General features: G+C 45.8%; 1 protein-coding gene and 1 long non-coding RNA gene across 4 annotated transcripts in view; one reads left to right on the top strand and one right to left on the bottom strand.

Moving 5' to 3' along the window:
• AMMECR1L (AMMECR1 like) overlaps positions 1-14,644 on the bottom strand; it is a 31,905-nt gene extending 17,261 nt beyond the window's left edge. Inside the window, exons 1-2 of one of the 3 annotated variants that reach the window (XM_041739551.1) lie at positions 14,611-14,644; positions 4,110-4,219 (exon numbers count right to left, since the gene is read on the bottom strand). The gene's annotated coding sequence lies outside the window, so the exon portion shown is untranslated. Of the gene's footprint in view, positions 1-4,109; positions 4,220-5,330; positions 5,414-5,694; positions 6,021-14,610 lie in introns of those variants that run through there. The other 2 variants (XM_041739549.1, XM_041739550.1) reach the window with 2 other exon arrangements.
• Positions 6,189-23,363, top strand: LOC121481921. Its single transcript, XR_005985444.1, has 3 exons — positions 6,189-6,590; positions 22,559-22,680; positions 23,292-23,363. It is a non-coding gene; the product is annotated as an uncharacterized LOC121481921 (long non-coding RNA).
• Positions 23,364-23,937: the final 574 nt, after the last annotated feature.

The raw sequence follows: 23,937 nt of genomic DNA, 5'->3' as shown, positions 1-23,937 counted from the left end.
TGAGAACCATAAGCAAGGAGGGGCAGTGGGAAAGGGAGAAGCAGACTCCCCACTGAGCAGAGCTCTGACATGGGGCTTGATCCAAAGACTCCAAACACCCAACCCACTGAGCCACCAGGCGCCCCTCTATCTTTTCTAAAACTGTGTGCATTTGTTCTCATCCTTCCCCCAAACCTCATGGAAACTTCCAACAATAGTACTTTGATAGAGGAGTTCCTGAATGGATACTATGAAGTCAGTTCATGAAATAATTGGAATCGGGTGTAAAAACTCTTCTTCCCTCTGTGGGGACGCTCAGCAGTGGTGTTGCTCCAGGCTGTGTGGCTTACCATGCCACTTAAGTTCCAAACAGCACTGAATTTATCAACCACCTTTACAAACACACATTTCACTGAGACCCTTCCAAGCCTTCAGTTGGTTCACTCTTTCAAAGCTAAACTCAAGGGCCATTTTTAAAAAAGGTTTTATTTATTTATTTGTTCACGAGAGACAGAGAGAGAGAGAGAGAGAGAGGCAGAGACACAGGCAGAGGGAGAAGCAGGCTCCATGCAGGAAGCCCGATGTGGGACTCGATCCCAGGACTCCAGGATCACACCCTGGGCCGAAGGCAGGTGCTAAACTGCTGAGCCACCCAGGGATCTCCTCAAGGGCCATTTTTAATTTGCAAGAGAGCAAGAGTGAGCAGGCAATTGGGGGAGGAGCAGAGGGAGAGGGACAAGCAGACTCTGTGCTGAGCATGGAGCCTGACTTGGGGCTCGATCCCAGGACCCTGAGATCATGACTCCAACTGAAATCAAGGGTCAGACACTTAACCCACTAGCTACCCAGGCACCTCTCAAGGACCACTTTAAAAGCCAGCAGCACCAATCTCATTTTCCTACTGCCTATCTACTTTAGACAATCAATGAGAATGAACAAGTTAAAGCTGGATTTCTACCAGATGGAGACAATACCCGTAATTCCCCAAAAAGCTGGAAAAGCAATAGGAATCATGGTTTTACCACTCCCTTCAAGACCTCTTAACCTAAACGGTGTCAAATGTAGTATGTTTCACTGGTGAAAAAGTCACCACACCCTTTACCTGACATATTACAGTTAAGGGGTCCTGACCTTTATTAGGGTCCTCAACAAAAGAAGGTAACTCTTCTTCCCTCTGTGGGGAAGCTGAGTAGTGCTGTTGCTCTGGGCTGGATGAATTTCCAAGCCACCTCAATTCCAGCCAGCGCTGAACACATCATTACCTTTAGCCTCAGAGGCTGGGTGACATTTGTTTTCTTTCACAACACTTAACACAGTGCCCTGCATAGAGTATACATACCAACAATCTTATCTACAGATCTCCTAGTAATTTCACTGAAGTTTGTCTTTTCTATAAAAAGAATGCTCATGGCACGAACTAAGCTTTATATCGTTAGTTCTACTGTTGAGATGCCGAACGTCGGGCGTGTTAGAAGCTGAAGGCAACTGAATTACAAGTATATGCTCTTAGCAACAATGTCAACTCTATTCAACCCAAACCAAAGAACCCTTTAATTCATTGCTAAATAGATTAGCTAATGTGGCCAATTCATTCTAAAAATTAGATCAAATATCCCTTAAATTAACTTCTTGGGGGGATCTCTGGGTGGCTCAGCGGTTTAGAGCCTGCCTTTGGCCCAGGGCATGATCCTGGAGTCCCCGGATCGAGTCCCACATCAGGCTCCCTGTATGGAGCCTGCTTCTCCCTCTGCCTGTGTCTCTGCCTCTCTCTCTCTCTGTGTCTCTTGTGAATAAATAAATAAAATCTTTAAAAAAAAAAATTAACTTCTTCGTTTGGCTCTTTTCATTGCTAAAACCAGTCACTGGCCAGTCCTGGACTAAGCCTCGGGTGGTATTTAACTTTACGCTGACTGAAGGCTTTCCCTTAACCGGCCATACCTAGCTTCTAAATAGCACTTGACAAGTTTTTTTCTTTTCTTTTCTTTTTTTTTTTTTTTGAATGATGGAGCGCTTTAAGAGCCACCCACTGGAATATTATTTTCCTGGGAAGTAATTCATTATTCCAGGAGTTAATGCATATGATAGCTCATAAACTCCTGATGTTTATAAAGAAGCTGTTGAGACCGGTAATTGAGGGGAGGATGTGAAGACACCCTGATGGATCTGGCTGGCTGGGCAGGATGGCCTTCCTCCCTTGCTGAGGGTCCCTTTCACGCTCCTTAAATTCACCGCCATCTTCACAGAGCAGCTCCCATCATCAGAGGACAGAGCCTAGGCTTTCGGATTACAGTGTAGGCTCAAATTCTAACTCTGACTTATACTGGCTATGCAAACTGGGGCAGGTTGTCACATCTCTGTGGATTTAGGCTCCCAATACCACAGAGAGTTATCTGTGACCATCAATAAGTAACACGTGAAAAGCATCTAGCATTCTTTGGCATTTAACTATTATTTATTAAAATGTCTGCCATTATTAATACTACCACTATGATAGGGTACATTATAAAAATAACATGGGTTAGGATTCTTAGAAAATCTAGAAAAATAAATGCCCTCATAATAAAATTCTATTAAGAACTACCTTGTAGTCTAAAAGATGACATGAAATTATAACTCTAATGACCTTGATGCTTTTCCTCTTTGCAGAGCAATTGCTTCTAATAAATCATCCACTGTTCTGTTCACTGTGAGATGCCAGAAAATATAAAGAATGAATACTGGTCTGAGAGTTCTCTACACTTTTATTCTACCAGAGTCCTCTCTTCAACTTACAGACGTACACTAAAAAGAGATGAGACTTGCTAAATATGCTATTATTGTAGAAGTCTTAATTTATATTAAGTACTAATGGAACCTCTCTGTCAAAGTAGTTAGGTTTCAAACAATAACCAGATTTTAAAAAGCCTGTAGATGAAAAAACAAAATTTAGATTGACCTCTTGAAGACAAGCCTCAAAACAGCTTATTGGGGAGCATGACCTTATAACAAATAGATCTGGGAGGTAGAAAAGAGGCAAAGAAAAAAGGAATTTCCACTTTTCTTGTTATTATGTAGTATCCGGATGTCTGTTCAAATCAAGCTTTATATAGAAGGAATGGGTTGTTGTTTCCTTCAGGACAGCAAGATGAACTGAAATTCAATTTAATAATTATGTCGTATGAGTAGGGAAATGGCACCTGAAGTGTAGTTCTGGCCTACTTATATAACCATTCCAAGAAATAGATGAAAAACCTACATTCTGGTAATCATTTCAAATAATCACTTTGATATTTTTGAAACCTCAATATACACACATATACATATCCAAATAAAATACACTTGATCTTAGGTGGAGAAGCAGTCCCCACAAAATACAAATCTACCTACATAACTGCTTTTAAAATTTACAAAAAATGCACAGAACTATGTCTTTTCATTTCAACTTAGCTTAAAGAAAAACATAGGAGCCAAATGTTTTGTTTTTAGATCCCCTCCCTTTACTATGCGATCTATGGCAAAGCGCCAGATCTTTCTGGGCCTTGGTTCTTTCTTTTGTAAAACGAAAATATTTGTCCCTACCTCCTTCACAGAGGGATTATAAAGGCTCCAACAGAACGTGAAGCACTGTGAAAAACATCTTTTAAGTGTTAGCATACCACAATTAATAAACTCAAGGGGATGCACAGTAATAAAAGTTTTTCTAGAAAATAATATCATCATAGAAGATTTAGGGCAAAATGTTCCAAAACTCTCTGAAGATTATAACCATATGGAAGAGACCCAATAACTGACCTTCATCAGAAACTGAATTAACCTGAGAGTTTTCATCTTTGGCTGTCTTAAGAATGAATAATTTGGGGGAAGGGGTGGGAGCCAGACCGTTATGTACTGAAAGCATACAGGTTAAGTGTAATACTACACCACTATGTAGGTCACTTTGATGGGATCATTAAAAATAAACTTGTTTTTACGTATTTAAATTATTTTAAGAGAGCAAGTAGAAGGAAATTCACGAATACTAGAACCCTCTCAAGGAAGTAGAAAAATACAAGTGAAGAAGTAATCCTATATCCTGACGCCCTAGCCCAAAGCTAAAACCAATAACAGCAACAAATTCTAAACATTCTAAATATGTCCAAGATAATACTCACTGAAAGCAGATAGTTTGTATTGCCAGGGGAACAGCTATAATAGAGGAGGGGAACTATTTTGTCTCTGAAATGAGCCTTCTTCCTTCCGATTCCATTCCTTCTTCCTGTACCTAAGATAGAAATGCAGGTGCAGTGAATGAACAAAATCAAGGCGGTCCAGAAGATAGGGTTTTTGAAAAATCACAACTCATAGGGCAATTTCTAGAAAAAAAAAAGAAAAAAACAACAAAAGCTAGGAACAAGCTCTCCCTACTTCAAAACATTTCAAGATCTAAATACAAGGTAGCAATGGCAGTCCTGTGCACTGAATCACCTCATCCTTGGTGTCATCACCAGGAAGGGAGGACGCGGAGGATCAAAGGTTTTATTGAACCTGAACATGAGACGCACGGGATAGCTTCTTCCACCGCTAATTTAGATCAAAACTTGCTCTCAGGCCAAGATATACCATCTCAGGGCCCTCCCACTGGCTTCAGAATACACACATATTCTCAAGTCCTCTGCAAAGACGGTGTCGAAGAATTACTGGACAGCACGCCAGGGTCCTGGGGACAGGCCATCTCGTCACCCAGGTGGAGGTGCTAATTGTTGGTGAGTTCTTCATCCTCACTATTAGTCGTGCATGAATCTCTTCAACAACTCCCCCTCCCCCACCCTCCACCCCCCACCCCCCCAGGGTTAGGGAATCAAGCTATTCCCAACGAGGTAAACAGGAGACTCCAAGCCCCACCCACACTATCCAAGGAGAGGGCAGTGAAAGAGGATAGGCCCGGAGGGATGAGGGTGAGGGAGTGTGGCAAAGTGAGGAGTTCAGGTCAGGACAGCGAAGGGAGGAGGGCGAGGGATGAAGGGCGAAACCCACAGCCCGGGAAGGAGAGTTTTAGGGGGAGGGCGATGGGGATGGGGATGGGGCTGGGGATGGGGCTGGGGCTACGGTGCAAAAGGGTGGGGCTGGGGGAGAAGAGAAGAGCAAGAGGAGAGGCAGCCTGAAGACTCGGGCAAGAGCGGACGGCGGAGTGGGGAGGGGCAGAGGCGGGCAGGAGCGCTGCGGGGGGTGGCGGGAGGAGTACGGGGAGCGACCGTCGGGCGGCGAGGGCCGGGCCGCGGGGGCGGAATCCGGAGGCCGGGCCGCGGCGGGGGCGGCGGGGGCGGCGGGGGCGGCGGGGGCGGGGGGCTCGGGGCGGGGGCCGCCAGGCGGCGCCGGAGACCACCAAACTTTACCGAGACACACAGCGCTCGCCGGAGGGAGCGCGGAGGGCGCCCGAGCCTCCCCGGCCTCGCCTCCCCCCCCGGGCGGCCGCCAGCGCCTCCCCCGCACGGCCCCCGGCCCCGGCCCCGGCCCCCGGCGGGGACCCGCCCGCAGGCCCGCAGGCCCCGCCCGCCCCGCCTCGCCCCGGCCTGCCCCGGCCTCGCCCCGGCCTCGCCCCGGCCTCCGGCGGCCCCTCCCCCACGCGCTCCGGGACCCTCGGCCCTGACCCCGGAGCCCCCGCCCCGGGCCCTGCGCTCGCCCCAGCGTGAGGAGGCCCCGCGGGCAGCCGGGCCGGCGCGGGGAGGAGGAGGGCGCGGCGCAGCCCGAGTTTCCCACCTTCTCTCCTGGCCCAGACGCAGCCGCGGTGGACGGGACCTCTCGCGCTCTGCCCTCTCCTCCTGCTTCATGGAGCCATGCGCCTGGGTGGGGGCTCCCGAGAGAAGCGGGCCCGGGGCGGGCGGGCGGCGCGGACGGGGCGGGGCGAACAAGGCCGGCGGCGGCGGGCGGCGGGCGGAGGAAGCGGCGGAGGAGGCGGCGGGCGGCGGCGGCGGCGGCGGCGGCGGCGGCGGGGAGGAACTAGAGGTATTCCCCGGGCGGCTGGAGGACTGAGTCGCGCCGGGACCCGGGTCCTCCAGTATCCCGGCAGCCACCGGAGGCAGTGAGGTAATGGAGGAGGAATGTAGGGAGTCCTCCAGCGGACCACACGCCCTCTAGCGAGCCGCGAAGACCATAGAGACTCGGGGCCGCCGGAGCGCCGCCCCGCCACTGTCACGTGGCCCGATCCGCGCACTCCATTGGCTGGCGCCGCTCGACGGGGCTGAACTCTGAGGGCCGCTTCCCACCCGTGGGCCGAGCCCCGGCAGTTGCGAGGAAGGGGCCTGCGGCGGCGGCTCGGGGGCCGGCGGCCGTCCTCGGAGCTCGGCTCCGCGCTCCGCCCGCCAAGCCGCCGCCCTGCCGGCCGGGCCGCCCGGCGTCTGCGAGAGAGCGCGAAGCGCGCGGGGAGCCCTGGGGCGGGCGGCGGCGTCCGAGCCCCGAGCCCGCGGCCCTTCTCCTGGACCGCGCGGGCCTCCTGCCGCCGCGGGGGCTGCAGGCTGCAGGCTGCGTGCCGGGCTCGTCCTGGACGGAGAAGGGCCAGCAGCGCCAGCCCCTGGGCCAAGGCCCAGCCTCCGCCCGAAGCCCCTGAGTTCCCAGGCTGGAGACGCTGCCCCCTCCCCGGCAGGACCGACTGCGCAGTAAGGCCCCACGGGCGCGCCCCTCGGGACCCGGCGGGGGAGGGTCTCAAACACCAGGGCAGGGAATGACTTGGACTTGCAGTACTTGCGGTCGGGTTGGGGACCCGGCGTTCCTAATTACGGGTGCGGCTGCAGTGCCTCCTGCTTCCCGACCCCGACCCTTCCCGGCGCCGCGGCCAGCAGGTGCATGCCCGCTTTTATTTATTTATTTATTTTTTAATTTTTTCTTTATTTATTCATGATAGTCACACACAGAGAGAGAGAGGCAGAGACACAGGCAGAGGGAGAAGCAGGCTCCATGCACCGGGAGCCCGACGTGGGATTCGATCCCGGGTCTCCAGGATCGCGCCCCGGGCCAAAGGCAGGCGCCGAACCGCTGCGCCACCCAGGGATCCCCGCATGCCCGCTTTTAAAGCCACGCCAGGCCCGTCAAGAGCACAGGCTCAAGCCCACATGTAGGCTGTTTTGTGTTTTGCTCTCCTGTTTATGCACAAAGGAATCCTTAAACGCGTTTGTCCTCAAAGAGCAAGAGAGAAGTATCTAGTAAAAAATGCAAATCGTAATCTTGACAGCGAAGCTTTCCAGCAAAAAACCTTCTGCTCTAGAATGCATAATGTACTCGAGCGTAATAAGATCTGCTACTACAGACTTTTTAGCATAATTACCTGTAGACAGCGAAAACTGAGGAAACCGACTATCTGGTTGGTGTCTCTTGGGCCCAAGCTCTCAGAGAACCTAGTGAAGGGCAACAGAGAAAGGAATAGGCAGCTCTGCTTTGCAGAACAGGAGGTGACTTAAAAAAAAAAAAAAATTCTGTAGCAGCCTTGAGGATTCCTGTCACAGTCTTGACACACTTATCTGCTGTTGAGGCCACATTTGCCTCTTTCCAACCTCCGCCTGCTTGAAAACTACAAATTAGAGGACTGTGTGGCCCACAGCTGGAAATACAGGAGGCAGCAAACCAGAGGTCGATTTTCGTTGTTGCCTCTAAATAAGGAGATGGAATTCTGACTTAAAATAGAATAAATTTCACATACTGAAGATTTTTCCAGCTGAAAGTCTTAAAATATGGCATCTGGAAAGGGCCTTAGTCTATTGCTCCCATGGCGGTACTATATCGTCATTAAACAGCCCACAGATAAGGGACTTATGGCTCCCTGGTTATCAGGCTGTCAGGAGGTAAATGATGGAACTACGCTAGACTTGAAACACTCCCGAATTAAAACAAAAACAAACCTTGCGTTGAGCTGTAGAAAGAGGCATTCTACTGAGAAGTAGAATCCAGATGCTGTGCCCATTGTTAACTGATGCTGAACGGCAAGCGTTAGAACTTTTGAAAAGTCACTTTGAGATCACCTCCTATCAGCAACAGTTGGAACGGATGCAAAGATAGGCAGGAGGAAGAAACCAAGGGCAATAGATGCCAGGACCCTGTGTCTTATTTATTTTCTCAACTTCCTGCACAAAATAGAGAAACCTGGTGCCTAGGAGGCACTAATTATTTGTAACCCGGATAAGTGAAGAAGAAAGCCAGCAAGCAGCAGGAATGTAATATAGCTGGGAAAGGGAACCGTAGCTCAAGCCCTCTGCATGATCTTGAAATGTCCTTCCAATCTGCTGTGATATAACTGCACTATATCAGAATAGCTCAAATCATCTGCTTCCAGATGCACAGCTTCCCATTATTTCCTACCTTGAATGTTAAGAATATATAGTGATATAAGAGACTAGATTTAATTGTTCCCACCCCCAAAAAGAAATGATAATTATGTGACATGATAGAAGTGCTCGCTAACCCTATAGTGCAGTATATAAGTGTATCAGATCACCAGATTGTACACCTTAAACATACACAATGTTATATGTCAATTATATATCAATCTAAAAAGTTCTATATGGTCATGATTAGGGGAGTGCACTCTGGAATCAGGCTGTTTTCAAATTCCAGCCCTGAAATGAATACCTGTGAACCTAGAGCAAGTTAAAGCGTAATAACTCTGATCATGAAATTTAAATAAGTTTACACGTGAAGCCATTATAGGATTAGCACGTCAAAGACGCTCAATAACTGTGAAACTTACTAGTACGAGGGTATTGTGGTAAACATGAAATTGACCTGTACGATAGACATACCCATTCTTTTGGATTTGCACCTTGGATGAGCAATGCACTGATGCATTAAAGGCATTTGCGAACCTATGGTAATGAAATAAGGTTTCACAAAAGATACTGATAGGGTAACAGATTTTATCTGTCTCACTTTACAGACTGATATGGGTCCGGTCTTAGGAGATACAGTCTGAATCTGTGCTCTGATCTCCACGAAAAGCAGGCACAGAGAAACTATAATCTCCTTCAGAGATACTGCCTGGCTCTTGTGTATCTTCCATAGGATATAGTCCAGTTGGGCACTTAAAAGGGATGATGACTACTAATCTGATTAAAATAAATCTTGAAGGGGGCGCCTGGGTGACTCAGTCGATTGCCCATCCAACCCTTGGTTTCAGTTCAGATCTTGATCTCATGGGTCTTGTGATGGAGTCTTGTGTCTGTGTTGGGATCCGTACTCAGAGGGGATTCTGCTTAAAGATCCTCTCCCCCTGCTCACATGCACGCTCTCTCTCTCTCTCAAATACATGAATAAAATCTTTAAAAAAATTAAAAAATCTTTATCTGTATATACCAATGTCTACATGGGTTGAATGTTTCAGAAATATGAAATAGTTCAAATAAACTGAAAAGATCCACAGTATTTTGTTTTGTGGTAGAGTTAAACCACATTACTCTGATAAGTTTTTTTTTTTTTAAAGATTTTATTTATTTATTCATGAGAGAGACACAGAGAGGGAGTGACACAGGCAGAGGGAGAAGCAGGCTCCATGCAGGGAGCCCAATGTGGGACTCAATCCAGGTATTCCAGGATCACGCCCTGAGCCGAAGGGAAATGCCCAACTGCTCAGCCACCCAGTCATCCCTCTGAGAAGTATTTTTAAACTTTGCATGTCACTTGGGTACACAATTTAACATCAAGAAGTTTCTAAACTTCTAGTTATTAATGGTGAAATAAATGAAACCAAGTTGGTAAGTTCAAGTCATAAATTCATTTATTCTGTAACTACTCTTAATATTTAGTCTGTACTGAGAATTTTATGTTACTTTTTTTACTGAGATGTAAATGCACAAATCTTAAGTGTACAGATTGGCTGACTCGTACTTTAGCATACATCCATGTAACCAAATTAAGATGTAGAAATTTCAAGCAGCCCAGAAGACGCCCTTGTGCCTTCACCCAGGTACAAATCTCCCTTCAGAAAATAACCATTATTTTGACTTGTATCACCAGTAATAGTTTTGTTTGTTCTTGAATATCATAGAAATGGACTCATACGGTATGTATTCTTTTTGTCCTGGTTCTTTTGTTCAACAGAGAGAAAGGCATCTATCTGGCTGGGTGCAGGTATAGTTTATTCCTTTTATTTGCTGCATAGACTGTAACATCATTCAATATATATTGGATGAATATGCCAGAATTTGTTTATCCAGCATCATTTTTAAAAATCTTGTTTCCTTCTCAGAGTCTAAAGATTTAATACTTTCTGCAAGATCTCATGTTTTTTGCAACTCTGTGTGGCTCATCCTCAAATAGCGATGGTTATAAACGGCTATTGTGTCAGGTTCCAGCCAGGAAAGAGATAATTCAGAGATAACAATACATCTCCACTTGTCTAGCCTCAGGGTATGTCACCTCTCCTTTTCTCTGCCATAATCTTGCCTGCTGAGAACTTAATCTTCCTGACATTCCACAGAACATCACACTGATCCATTACATTGGTGACATCTTGCTGAGTGAATGTGCACTCTGGAATCAGGCTGTGATGGCAAGTACTTTAGATGCATAAGAAAGTCACACGTGTTTCAGGAGGCAGGCAATAACTCCTAATCCTGGTACCAAGTACTATAACATTTAAGGTCCAGGAAATAGAAACCACACTAGGCATTTCAAACAGAAGTGATATATATGCAAGGAGTTGGTTATACAGATGTTAGTAGTCTAAAAGAATGAAGTAGATGCTGAGGTGACCCAAAAATTAGCAACTGTAAGAAGTAGCTACCACCTCCAGGTAGTGAGAGAACTGGGTTCTTTCCAGGGGTGAGAGAACACATGGGAAGATTTAGCATTACCAGAATGTAGGAACTTGAAGGATAGGCCACCAGAAGCTGGTGCTGAATTGAAAGATCATTTTTACCTCTGGCGCTGGAACCTCTAACAGGGTCCTGTGAACCCGGTCATCAGGCCTTTGAGGGGTGCCCTTGGGCTGGTGCTCAGAGAACCAAAGTAGTGGGGAGCTGGAACTTCCTGCGGTTCCTGGAGGAGTGCCGCACTAGCTGAAAAGGGGAAGAGATAGATGCCCGTCTCCTCCCACCTTCCAAGTTCTCACCAGCCTTCCATCGGCAGAGCCTACAAAGGAAATCAGGCGGCAAAGGATTCTGGGAAATGTGGTTTGCAGACACCCAGACCCAGTTTCACAGAATGGACTTGAGAAGAGTTGGCTTGGCCTGCTAATTACCTGGGGAACTACTGGCGCAGCCATCACTTTAAGGTTAAGAAGATTGTCTCTTTTATTCCCCTGGGAATATGCCAGACACAACTCCTTTTGGTCCTGGTTGAAAACTTAGAAGTCCTGGGCCTCCTCCCAAGAATGCTGAATGCAGTCACCCTCCCTGAATAGTCTAGCACCTTTGGGCTTGCGGAGCTCCTGAACTTCTAGCTCCTAAAGCTGCAGCAATCCGACACACGCCAAGGAAAAGAAAGACCCTGAAGTTATATGCACTTTCCCTTCTCAGCCCTATCTGAGGTCAGTGAGACACATTCTAAGAGTTAGTACTTTACAAATGTTACAAGGACTTTTTTTTTTTTTTTTTTTGAGAGAGAGTGAACATGAGCGGGGCAGAGGGAGAGAGAGAATCTTAAGCAGGTTCCTTGCTAATTGTGTAGCCCTACATGGGGTTCGATCTCATGACCCTGAGATCCTGACCTGAGCTAAAATCAAGAGTTGGTCACTTAACTGACTGAGCCACCCAGGTGCCCCAAAGCCTTTCTTAATATAATGACCTTAGGTTTCTCAGATCGGGAAACATGAGAGCAATTTAAGACTACCATCTTTTTCCTCCTCAATGTTCTATTAGAGACCTTTATTTGCATAGATGGGGGAACAATGAGATATAAACAACATCTAGCCACAGCAAGAAAGGAAAAAAATAATAAAAAAAGAAAAAGAAAAGCCAAAAAATGAAAAAAGAAAGACAGGATATGGGGACCAAGAAGGAAGAAGCTGGTGAGAAGCTCTAATCACTGATAACTGATTTGTGCTGAAGAAGATTACAGTTTGCTTGGGGCTTGCTCAAGGGCAACAAATGTAACTGTGTTGAATGGAAATCACTGAACATATACAAAGAAATGGAAAGCACTGAACTGTTGAGGGTGATGCCAGTGCAAAGTAAAAGAGGCTGAGTGTGCTGGAAAGCATTGGGAATCCTTGATCACTGACCACATTGTCACTCCTTACCCACCAGATCACGAGGATGTCCAGCTGAAGCTATGCAGCTGGTATGGTGAGCACGTCAAAGTGTGAAGTACCACGTAGCCATAGCACCGGGCACGAACATGTCTGACTGGAAGAGTGAATATATGAGGAAATTTTAAAGGCTACCCATGCCATGAATATTTTCTTCACAGAGCAGAGTTCTTAATTTATGTTGAAACTAAGTTCCTAAGCTTTAGAGCCTTAGGACCCTGGCAGAGCCCAGACATCCTGAACTAGTGATCTTCTTTCTTCTACACCACACAAAGCTGTAGGAAGGAAAATGTAGGGAGAAAGGGCAAGCAGGGCCCAGGATGCGGAGAGGAACAGAACATTTCCTTCACTTACACTTAGGTGTAAATCCAGCAAAATATGTAAGGGCTTATATAGTGAAAACTACAAAATGCTGTTGAAAGAAATAAAACAAGATCAGAAAAAGGAAGGGACATATTGTGTTCATGGATTGGAAGTCTCAGTATAGCAAAGATATTGGTTCTCTCCGAATTGATCTGTATATATAGATAGAGATCTAGTGCAATTCCTATCAAAATTCTACCAAGGAGGGCAGCTCTGATGGCCCAGCGTTTTGGCGCTGCCTTTGGCACAGGGCATGGTCCTGGGACCCGGGATCGAGTCCCACATCGGGTTCCTTGCATGGAGGCTGCTTCTCCCTCTGCCTGTGTCTCTGCTTCTTCCTCTCTGTATGTCTGTCTTGAATAAATAAATAAATAAAATATTTTTAAAAACTTTACCAAGGATTTTGGTAGACATAGAAAAGCTTATTCTGAAATACACATAGAAAAAAAAAAACAGAAACTGGAGTATCTCAAAGAATTTTGAAAAAGTAGGAAGACCCACTATACTTGCTATTTTTTTTAAAGATCTTATTTATTTATTCATGAAAGATACACACAGAGAGAGGCAGAGACATGGGCAGGCTCCATGCAGGAAGCCTCATGTGGGACTTGATCCTGGGTCTCCAGGATCACACCCTGAGTCAAAGGCAGACGCTCAGCCGCTGAGCCACCCAGGCATTCTTCTACCTGTTGTTATGGCTTCCTTATGTGTTTATAGTAATCAGGATTGTAGTATTTTTTTTTTTTTTTGAGTTTTATTTATTTGAGAGAGAACAAGCTGGGAGAGTGACAGAGGAGGTCCCTGCCGAGCAGGGAGCCCGATGTGGGGCTAGATCCTGGGACCTGGGGATCATGACCTGAGCTGAAGGCAGAGGCTTAACCAATTGAGCCACCCAGGTGTCCCAGGATCATAGATTTTAAAGTGAAGGGTAGGGACGCCTGGGTGGCTCAGCCGTTGAGCGTCTGCCTTTGGCCCAGGGCGTGATCTTGGAGTCCTGGGATCGAGTCCCACATCGGGCTCCCTGCATGGAGCCTGCTTCTCCCTCTGCCTGTGTCTCTGCCTCTCTCTCTCTGTCTCTCATGAATAAATAAATAAAATATTAAAAAAAAATAAAGTGAAGGGTAAAACTATAAAACATTTAGAGGAAAAGAGCAGAAAATCTTCAGGACCTGGGCTTGTTGAACAGTTTGTGGTTATAACACCAAAAACACTACCCATAAAAGAAAAAAAAATCAATCAATTGGATTTTATAAAGACTTTTTCTGGGCAGCCCGGGTGGCTCAGCGGTTTGGCACCGCCTTCAGCCCACGGTGTGATCCTGGAGACCCGGGATCGAGTCCCACGTCAGGCTCCCTGCATGGAGCCTGCTTCTCCCTCTGCCTGTGTCTCTGCCCCTCCTCTCTCTATGTCTCTCATGAATAAATAAATAAAATCTAATAAAAAGAAAAAGACTTTTTCTCTGTGAAAGATCCTCTTAAGAGGGTTAAAGTATAAGCTACAGTCTGGGAGAAAATATTTGTAGACCACGTATCTGATAAAGAACTCATTTCTAGAATATACGAGGAACTCTCAAACTTAGTAATAATGGTAAGAGACAATCTAGTTAGGAAATGGGCAAAATGCATGAATAAACATTTCACTGAAGAGGATATATAGAAAGAAAATAAGCACATGAAAAGATGTTCCATGTCACTTGCATTAGACAAGTTAAGACCACACTCAGAAGCTCTTATACACCTCCCAGGACAGCCAAAATAAAAAAGTAGTGGTCATCCAGAATGTTGGCAAGGATGCAGAGAAAGCGAGATGGGAATGGATAATGGTCCGACCACTTTGGAAATAGTATGGCCACTTCTCAACCTCATGTCCCGACAATTACACCACTGGGCAGTTCTAGAGAAACAACAACTATGTCTTCACCAAAACCCTTACATGATTGCCCATAGCCACTTTGTTCATGCTAGTGTGAAACTAGGGACAGCTCAGACATCCTTCAACAGGTGAAAGATGAAAGAAACTGCTAGGTCCGTACTGTGAAGTACTAGTCAGTAGTAAAACAAACTGTTGATAAACACACCCACCTGGATGGAGCTTAAGGAGCAGGAGCTGGTGGCCGCGTGCTCTGAGGTCCCCAAGGGCGCACCTCTACCACTCTGCAGCCTGTGGTTAGGTCAGCTCAACTTCCCTCTCCACTGCATGGACAGGACGGAACTTAGGCCTGGTATCTCATCCTCCCCATTCCAGTGAGTGGGTCAAGCATGACCACATGACCCAATCCAGGCCAAAGACAGTTGCTGAGCAGGAGTCACAGCTCTCCTCTCTCCTGGCACTGCTGACTGGTGTCTTGCTACCATGTAGCACATGACCTGGAACAGCTGGAAAGGAACCACACTGATGATATTGTCTGAGCCTCTCAAAGAGTCCATGCCTGAAGGTAAAACTACCTCATACTCATGTGATAAATTATATTCTCTGTTAAAAGAACAAACTATAAAGAGTCCCTGGAATAATTCAAATGACAGCAGACAGCAAGATGCTTCTATCCTGAATGAGGGAGTTGCTAAACTCCAAAAGTCTAAAGGAAGGGGGAAGATATTAGAGAAAAATTACCCAAGCCCCATCTTCCATCTCAACAGAAATGGAAGATCCTGAAATAAGTCAGAAGATTTTTGTACGAGCAGCTGTGCCCATTTTTCTACCCCTCTTTTGTGTCAGTCTCATTAGGGAGTGACTTTTTAGTTCTAGCAGTGGAGCCAGAATAAAAAAAATATATATATTTTTTCTTTTTAAGAGAAAGCTTACAAAATACAGATAACAAGAGCAATGTGTGATGCTTTCTCCCTTCTCTAGAAGCCAGTGGGGGAAAGAGTAGGGGAGCAGGTCCCAGCCGGGGAGAGGTTATAGTCTCTCACATTCCGAACAAAGCTCACTGGAGAAGCCACATGAATATTGTTTTAGCAGCTTCAAGGGAACTGGTCCTTTTTTACCGGCTCAGCATTTCTATTTGCAGATACCAAAGAAGTGGCAGGCGCCAGGGCCACCCTGGCTGTTGTTCCTGTCTGAGGGGCTGGCCATTGTGCCCTCATGTGATAGGTCACCTGATCTGGTCCAGGCTCCTCACAAGAAGAGTGAGACATTGAGGAGATGCAGCCTGGAATGAAGCACAGGAAACCCACCAATCACCCAGGCTGAAGTCAGTCCCCTTGATCCATGTGAAACTTAGTACTAGCTCCCACGTTCAAACTACTGTATTATATATAATGAGCTATATTAGCCAACTATATAATTAAGGCCCAGAGACTTCAACTACTCCAGTGGAAAATTTCTGCCAAATTCTCATTACAAAGTGACACTTTTTGTGAGATCTTTCAGGAAACTTCCGCAGAAAGAGGAAAGTGCCCCAAGCCATCCCAACTAAATGCCTCTCGAATAATTGTGAAGGGGGTGCTTTTTAAAAACACATGCTACATGAATTCCTTTATTACCATCCAAGTGCCATAGATTGAATGTTTGTGCCCTCCCCCACTGAAAATTTGTGTGTTGAAACCTACCCCTCCGCATGATCGCATCAGGAGGTGAGGACTTTGGGAGGCAATTGGGTCATTAGGGTGGAGCCCCCATGAATGGGATTAGCGCCCCTTATAAAAGGGACCCTCCGGGCTCTCCCACCCCTTCGACCACATAAGGACACAGCGAGAAGACAGCAATTTATCAGCCAGGAAATGAACCTCCCTCCACCAGATGCCAATCTGTTGGCACCTTGATCTTGGACTCCCAGTCTCCAGAGCCTCGAGGAGTCACTTCAAGTCAGTGTTCTTGAAGCTGCTTGGTCTGTGGGATTCTCTTACAGCGGTTACAACAAGCAGAGACAAGAGGCAGGATTAAAGATACGGCTCAGTGTCTACTTGTTTATCAGTTCATTAATTCACTTAATGGAAAGGCTTTTTCTCAGGTTGTAAAAATGGTACTTGATTCTTTAATTTCTCTGATATTTTACTGGTTTCAGTATTATCACCACCGTCTTCTTTCAAAGTTAAGTTCAATTTTTACCTTTCTTTCAAACTTTTTCCAATGATCAGACTAATAGTGCATCTCTCTTCTCTAAGCTCCCATAGGGCTTCACAGTTTCATACTTAAATATCTATTATCTCACATTTGCTTTCAATTTATTTCATGTGTGCCAGGCCTGTACTCACAACTAGATTTCTAAAAATTGTGGTAAAAAAACACAGCACATAAAACAAGCCATTTTAACCATTTTGAAGTGTGCATATTTGTAATGTGCTGCAGATCTGAGAAGTTTTTCTTTTTTTTTTTTAATTTTTTTTTTATTATTTATTTATGATAGTCATACAGAGAGAGAGAGAGAGAGACAGAGACATAGGCCGAGAGAGAAGCAGGCTCCATGCACCAGGAGCCTGACGTGGGATTCGATCCCGGGTCTCCAGGATCGTGCCCTGGGCCAAAGGCAGGCACCAAACCGCTGCGCCACCCAGGGATCCCCTGAGAAGTTTTTCATCTTGCAAAACTGAAACCCTGTACCCATGGAACAACCACTCCTCATCGTCTCCTCCCTGAGCCCCTGGGTGCCAGCCTTCTATCTGCTATCTCTCTGGTATGTGACTGCTCTTGGTACTTCATATAAGTGGAGTCTTGCAATATTTATCTTTTTGTGATTGACTCATCCTCTTAGTGTGATGTCCATATTGTGTTCATCCATATGTTCATCCATATTGTAATGTGTTAGAATCTCCTACCATCCTAAGGCCGAACAGCATTTACAGTCTGTGTACAACTAATGGGTTCAGCCAAGACTGGCCTAACAGTGCTCATGATTTCCCAATGAATGCACTCAGTGGAGCCCCTCAAAGATCCTCTGACACTTGACTGGAGAGATGGAAAGCTCTCATTGGCACAACTGATGGACTGAGGTAGAAATGGAAAACTCACCTGAAATATGAGAATCTTCACTGTGGAAAAGCAAAAATAAAAACAAACTAGCAGCTCTTTTTTTTTTTTTTTTTTTTTTTAGATTTTATTTATCTATTTGAAAGAGAGTGAGAACAAGAGAGATCACAGAGGGAGAGGGAGCACACTTGTCTCTGAGCAGGGAGCTGGATGTGGGGCTTGATCCCAGGACCCTTAGATCACAACCCAAGCAGAAAGCAGACACTTAAGTTATTCAGACTGAGTTATTCAGGTGCCCCCGAACTGGCAACTCTTAATTACCATTTGGTTTAATAAGAAATATATATTTGATCTTCATCCCCAGTTCCTGGCACAGAGCCTGGTATAGTAAAGAGCCAAGAGCCAGAATTCCTGGGGTTGAAATCCTAACTTTGCCCCTAAGTAGCTCTATGACTGTGGAACAATTAAGTCTCTCAGTGCCTGTTTCCTCATTAGTAAAATGGGAATAATAGTACCTATCTCTTAAAACTGCTGAGGATTAAATGAGTTGGTATCTGTAAGGTGCCTAGGACATTACTAGGAGCATAAGTGTTAGAGGCCTTATGCTATAGATGAAAGGGTATCTACTGACAACCTGGATTTTAGTTTCCCAGCTCGATGGTTACCTGGCTTTTTTTTTTTTTTTTTTGGCCAGATTTTAGCACTCTTTATCTGTAAAAATGTGGATGGTTCAAACGTTGCTGTAAATGTAGATTGAATGCTGGCACTGTGAACTTGAGTTTGGGGCCATTTTCTCTGTTTCCTCAGCACTTTGCAGAGTGCCTGATACCTAGCATGCAATAAACATTTGCTGAGTTTACAAAAAAAGAGAAAAAAAGGGTCTTTAGAAAAAGACCTTAGGATTTCCTAGGAGCTAGGAGATGAGTTAAAAGTGTGCTTGTGTTCTTAGTAAACTTCTTGCAACATACCTGAGTTTATTTTTTTAATTTTTTTTTAATTTTTATTTATTTATGATAGTCACACAGAGAGAGAGAGAGAGGCAGAGACACAGGCAGAGGGAGAAGCAGGCTCCATGCACCGGGAGCCTGACGTGGGATTCGATCCCGGGTCTCCAGGATTGCGCCCTGGGCCAAAGGCAGGTGCCAAACCGCTGCGCCACCCAGGGATCCCTATTTTTTTTTAATTATTTATTTATTTATTTATGATAGTCACAGAGAGAGAGAGAGGGGGGCAGAGACACAGGCGGAGGAAGAAGCAGGCTCCATGCACCGGGAGCCCGACGTGGGACTCGATCCCGGGTCTCCAGGATCGCGCCCTGGGCCAAAGGCAGTCGCCAAACCGCTGCGCCACCCAGGGATCCCCCTATTTTTTTTAATTTTAAAAAATATTTTATTTGAGAGAGAGCATGAGGGGTGGAGCAGAGGGAGAGGGACAAGCAGACTCTACTCTGATCAGAGAGCCCAACATTGAAGCTTGATCCCAGGACTCCGAGATCATGACTGGAGCTGAAGGCAGATGCTTAACTGACTGAGCCACTCAGGTCCCAACCATACCTGAATTTATGCTAATGAGGTGGCTCTTGATGGCCTGAGATGGCTTCAGGGGGTGGTTGGTTGCTGGTGATAACAACCACATGATTAGATGGTTAGAACTTAGAGCTCCCAACCTCTGGGGAGGGAAGAGGGGCTGGAGATGGAATTTGATCACCAGTGACCAATGATTTAATCAGCCATACCTATGTGATGAGATTTCTATAAAAATTTCTAAGCAGCACATTGAAAGCTTCCCAACCCATGAACACAGTGAGGTGCTAGGAGGGAGGTATGCCTGGAGAGGGTATGGATGCTCCATGATAGCTCCAAATACCTTTTAGCTATTCTTGAGTTGTATGCATCTCTTCTACTAGATTGTTCCTGAATTGTGTCCTTTATAACAAGCTAGTAAACATAAGTGAAGTGTTTTCCTGAGTTGTGTAAGTCATTCTAGCCAACTACTGGGCCTGAGGAGGGGGTCAGAGGACCTTTGACCTACAGCTGCTCTGTCGGAAGTATGGGTGGCCCCTCCAGGACTTGAAGTTGGCATCTGGAGTGGGGGTATAGGTTCTTTTGGAACTGAACACCTGTGGGGTGTGCTGCTAACTCTAGGTAGTTAGTGTCAGAATTGAATTGAATTGAATGGTTGGACATCCAGTTAGTGTCAGAGAGAATCCAGGAGTTGATGCTAGAGCCATAATGACAGGCAGGCATTTTCTCCGGCTCCAAAAGGAGGCATATGTGGGAAAGGAGCCTAGGCAGGCAGGCATGTTCAATGTATCTGGTGCTTATTAGGAACTCAACACCTGTAGGAGAAATGTTTACCTACAATAAGTATTACTGAAATGCCTTGCAATGTGGGGACATCTGGGGTAGTCTAGTAAAAGTTATGGAACATTTACCAAAGATTCTGATTTAAAGTTTATTTATTTGTTTGTTTATTGTAGTCTCTACACCCAGTGTGGGGCTTGAGCTCACAACCCTGAGATCAAAAGCTGCGTGCTCCATCTGAACCAGCCAGGTGCTCCTAAAGATTCTGATTTAAAATTATTCATTATTCTGTGCTGTTCACTTTAAAGTTAGTCCCACATTCTGGGGAGGCCCAGCTTTGCAATCTCACTTTGAGTTTGTAAAGTATAAAAATTGTGCTAAGAAAAATGCTGTTGGGCAGCCCTGGGGGCTCAGCGGTTTAGCGCCGCCTTCAGCCCAGGGCCTGATCCTGGAGACCTGGAATCGAGTCCCACATCAGCCTCTCTGCATGGACCTGCTTCTCCCTCTGCCTGTGTTTCTGCCTCTCTCTCTCTCTGTGTGTGTGTGTGTCTCATGAGTAAATAAATAAAATCTTTAAAAAAAATGCTGTTTCCTCAATTATTTGCAACCCTCTCCAAATCATACACAAAAATCCTCATGTAACCTGCATCGAGAGAGATGTGTTAGCCAGAGAAAGGTGAAGAGCAAGAGGAAGTCCAAGAGATAGCTCAAAGCAGGCCGTTTCTGCTTGATGGCTTGACACTGTGATTTTCCACCCAGCACGGTGAGTCTCATCGAAGAAATGTGTTACAGAAGTTCTTCATCCTAGACCTACCCCACCAGTGACTTCTGGACAGGGTCTGGAATCTCAACACACTCCCCAGAAACATTGGTTTCTTGTATGGCCTGTGGCCAGGCCCCCCCCCCCCCCACCTCCTAGCCCTCCCCCAACCCAGTTCCACCAAATTCATGTGTTGGAGCTGTAACCTCCAAAGTGACTACATAGAGAGCTCACAGAGAGCGTCTTCAGGACACAAGATTAAGTGAGATCATGAGGGTAGGGCCCATCTGCAAGTGGGAAGAGAGCTCCTGGGAACAAAACTGGCTGACACCTTGATCTTGGACTTCAAGCCTCCAAAGCTGTGAGAACTACACTTCTGTTCTTCAAGCCATCTGGTTTTTGTGGTACTCTGTTAGAGCAGGCTGAGCTGGCTAAGGCCGCTTCGGGGGGTAAAAAAATGCCCAGTCTGTTCTTGTCAGCTACAGTGAAGGGATCCTCGCTGTAGACCTGGAATCTCTGGGCTGGAGGCCGGGATCCGTGGTGGAAGGGGGCACAAGGGCTCCTAACATTGGCAATGCTCTGTTTCTTGGGGAGGGTATGATTACACAAGAGGGTGCACTTTGTGAATCTCTGTTAGGCTGTATATTTAGGGTTTGTGTACTTTTCTGTATGTACTTCTACTTAAAAAAAAAGACAATATTCAAATAAAAAGTTCAAAAGTTCACCTCTTAGAGCACATATGTAAGGTGCCTGACCGTTTTTAGCACGCAGGCCACACTCATTAGTTATTTGCCACCTCCTATTAGCACATTAAGCGAAAGGCCAAATAAATATGCAAATGACCAAACTGAGTGAGGAAAGAAGGAATCAGCAGTTCCACTGCCACTGAGAAAGCAGAAGAGTGCAAGGAGAAACGGGCACAGACGTGGGGTTTGTATTTTGGCTTCTTCACCTCCCGAGCAGGTCACTTACGTCTCTGAGGCTCAACGTCCTAACTGCCTGAAGGGTGAGTTACCAAGATTAAACGTCATTGGCAAAGGCCAGAGGCCTGTATGCACAGCGGAGCTGAGTATTAAGCACGATGCAGACAAACAGGGCGCTGTGATGTGGCCAAGTCCCCAGGCTCCTGCAGTCTGAATCATGGACAGGCAGGTAGAATCAGCAGCCCGATGAGGGGCTCCATCCTGGGACCCTGGGATCATGACCTGAGCTGAGGGCAGATGCTTAACTGACCGTTGACCGAGCCATCCATGCACCCTTAGCAGGCAGCTGTAAATACAGGTTCTCTCGTGGCCATTAACCCCTAAGTGTCTGTAGACTGAAGCTTTCGAGGGTTCTCTAGAAAGTTAAACTTTCCAAGAAACGCTGTTCACAATTTAGCTTCAAGGAAATCATTTGCAGTTCCAGCTGCCATGTGCTCACATTAAGCTTATTGCTAGTGATGACTGAGCCAAGACAGTGGTGCCAAATACAGCCTTCCTGAGTGACTTTAAAAAAAATAAGCTAATGGCAATGTTATGTTTTATGGAAGCTTTTCCTGTCTACTAACTGCCAACAAGAGCCAATCCTGGCATCTTATGCTGATATCTCACTCTGGACATTTCAGGAAACTCTGCAGGAAATGATATGAGTGAAGATTACGATGCCTCTTAGCTATACGGTGAAGTTTTGGAGATGAACCACACAACTAAGTGCTTGTGGAAACATGATTTTAATATAATACTAACATGCACAGTAGTAATCACTGCCATCTACTCAGGCCCCGCCGTAACCCAGATATGATGGCAGGCATGGTCACGTTACACCAACAACACATCCCAAGGAGGTGAGGATGGGCATCATCTCCTACAGTCCCTTCTCTCTTTCATGCCACATTGGCCCTGCAAGGGCTAAAAAGCCACATGCTTCAGTTTTCTATGTATACAGAGTCCTTATATACATTCCTAGAATATGTATGTCAAAGATCAAGAGTGAGTAGATGCACCTAAAGCTGAGAGCCAGACAAATGTGCTGCAGAGGAAGTGACATGTGAGCGAATGCCTGTGTTCTGCCTTGCAGATCTGCTCTTTGAGAGTAGGGGGGCCTGTGGACAAGTGACCTGAAGAAATGTGTGCTTCCTAAGCAGAAAGGGGGAAAAGAAAGGTACTCAGAAGGGGTGGATTTCTACCACTGTGCACAAGGTAAGTTTCAGAGTAATTGTTCCTGAATGTTCTGGGGGAAACACTTTTTTGGCTAACCTCAAGGCCCATGCTAACTTGCATGAATATTTCATATCCAGGTATAAGAAAACTTAGTATTTAAAAAAAGAGGGCAAATTAGGAGCTCAGTGTTTGTTTGTTTTTTCTTGAAATGAGATGATAACATCAAGGTATTAGTAAATGGTTGCTTACATAATGGGAACAAAGGAAAGTACTAATGAAATTATACCCTAAGCAAAACCAAGTGATAACCAAAAGGCTAATATTCACAATGGTTATAGCCTAATTGCAAATCAATAACAAAGACAAAAAAAAAAAAAAAGAAAAGTCAACCCTAATAAATAGGCAACACATAGCATAAGTAATACAAATATCTAATAGACATAAACTAAAATGATCAGTCCTACTGGCAATCAGGAAAAAGTAAGTTACAAAATGTCCTCATCATTAAGCTGGTAGATGTAAACATTATTGATACTTTCCAGTGTAAGGGAGTGTGGAGAAGCAGGGACTGTGGTGTACCCTTTTGGGAAAGTGACTTGGCAGCACCTATCAAAATCCAGAATCCAACCTCAGTCTTGCTCTTGTTACAGTGCACCGACACCGGGACGTATTGCTATGCGGGCGTGTATTCCTCTGTGTGCTTATCTACGTGCCACAGCCTGGAAAAAAGACTGGAAGGATACATGCAAGGTCAGCAGTTTCCTCTGGAGAGCTGCCTTTTGTCATAGCGTTCTAGGTCTCACACACATGTGCACACAAACACGATATGAGGGGGCACCTGGGTGGCTCAGTGGTTGAGCGTCTGCCTTTGGCTCAGGTCGTGATCCCCATACCCTGGGATCGGGTCCCACATTGGGCTCCCTGCAGGGAGCCTGCTTCTCCCTCTGCCTGTGTCTCTGCCTTTCTCTTTGGGTCTCTCATGAATAAATAAATAAATGTTAAAAAAAATCCATGAATACAAGGATGTGCAGCATTTTTTATGACAGAAAAAAAGAATGTTTGCTACGTAATTTCATCATTAGGAAAGATGAATCCAGAATGCAGTTTAAGTGAGTTCACATAATAAAAACCATGCATCTGGGGTGTGCCTGGCTGGCTCAGTCAGTAGAGCATGTGACTCTTAATCCCAGGGTTGTGAGTTCGAGCCCTATGTTGGGGGTAGAGATTAAAAAATAATAAAAAATTTAAAAACCAAAAAATCAGAAAAGAAAAAAAAAATGCAGCTGGGAAAAATCG

This window comes from Vulpes lagopus, chromosome 24, assembly GCF_018345385.1.
Source record: "Vulpes lagopus strain Blue_001 chromosome 24, ASM1834538v1, whole genome shotgun sequence".
In the NCBI taxonomy this organism is placed as follows: domain Eukaryota; kingdom Metazoa; phylum Chordata; class Mammalia; order Carnivora; family Canidae; genus Vulpes; species Vulpes lagopus.
Note: the sequence above shows the minus strand (reverse complement) of the source record. Positions and strands in the feature narration are given on the sequence as shown.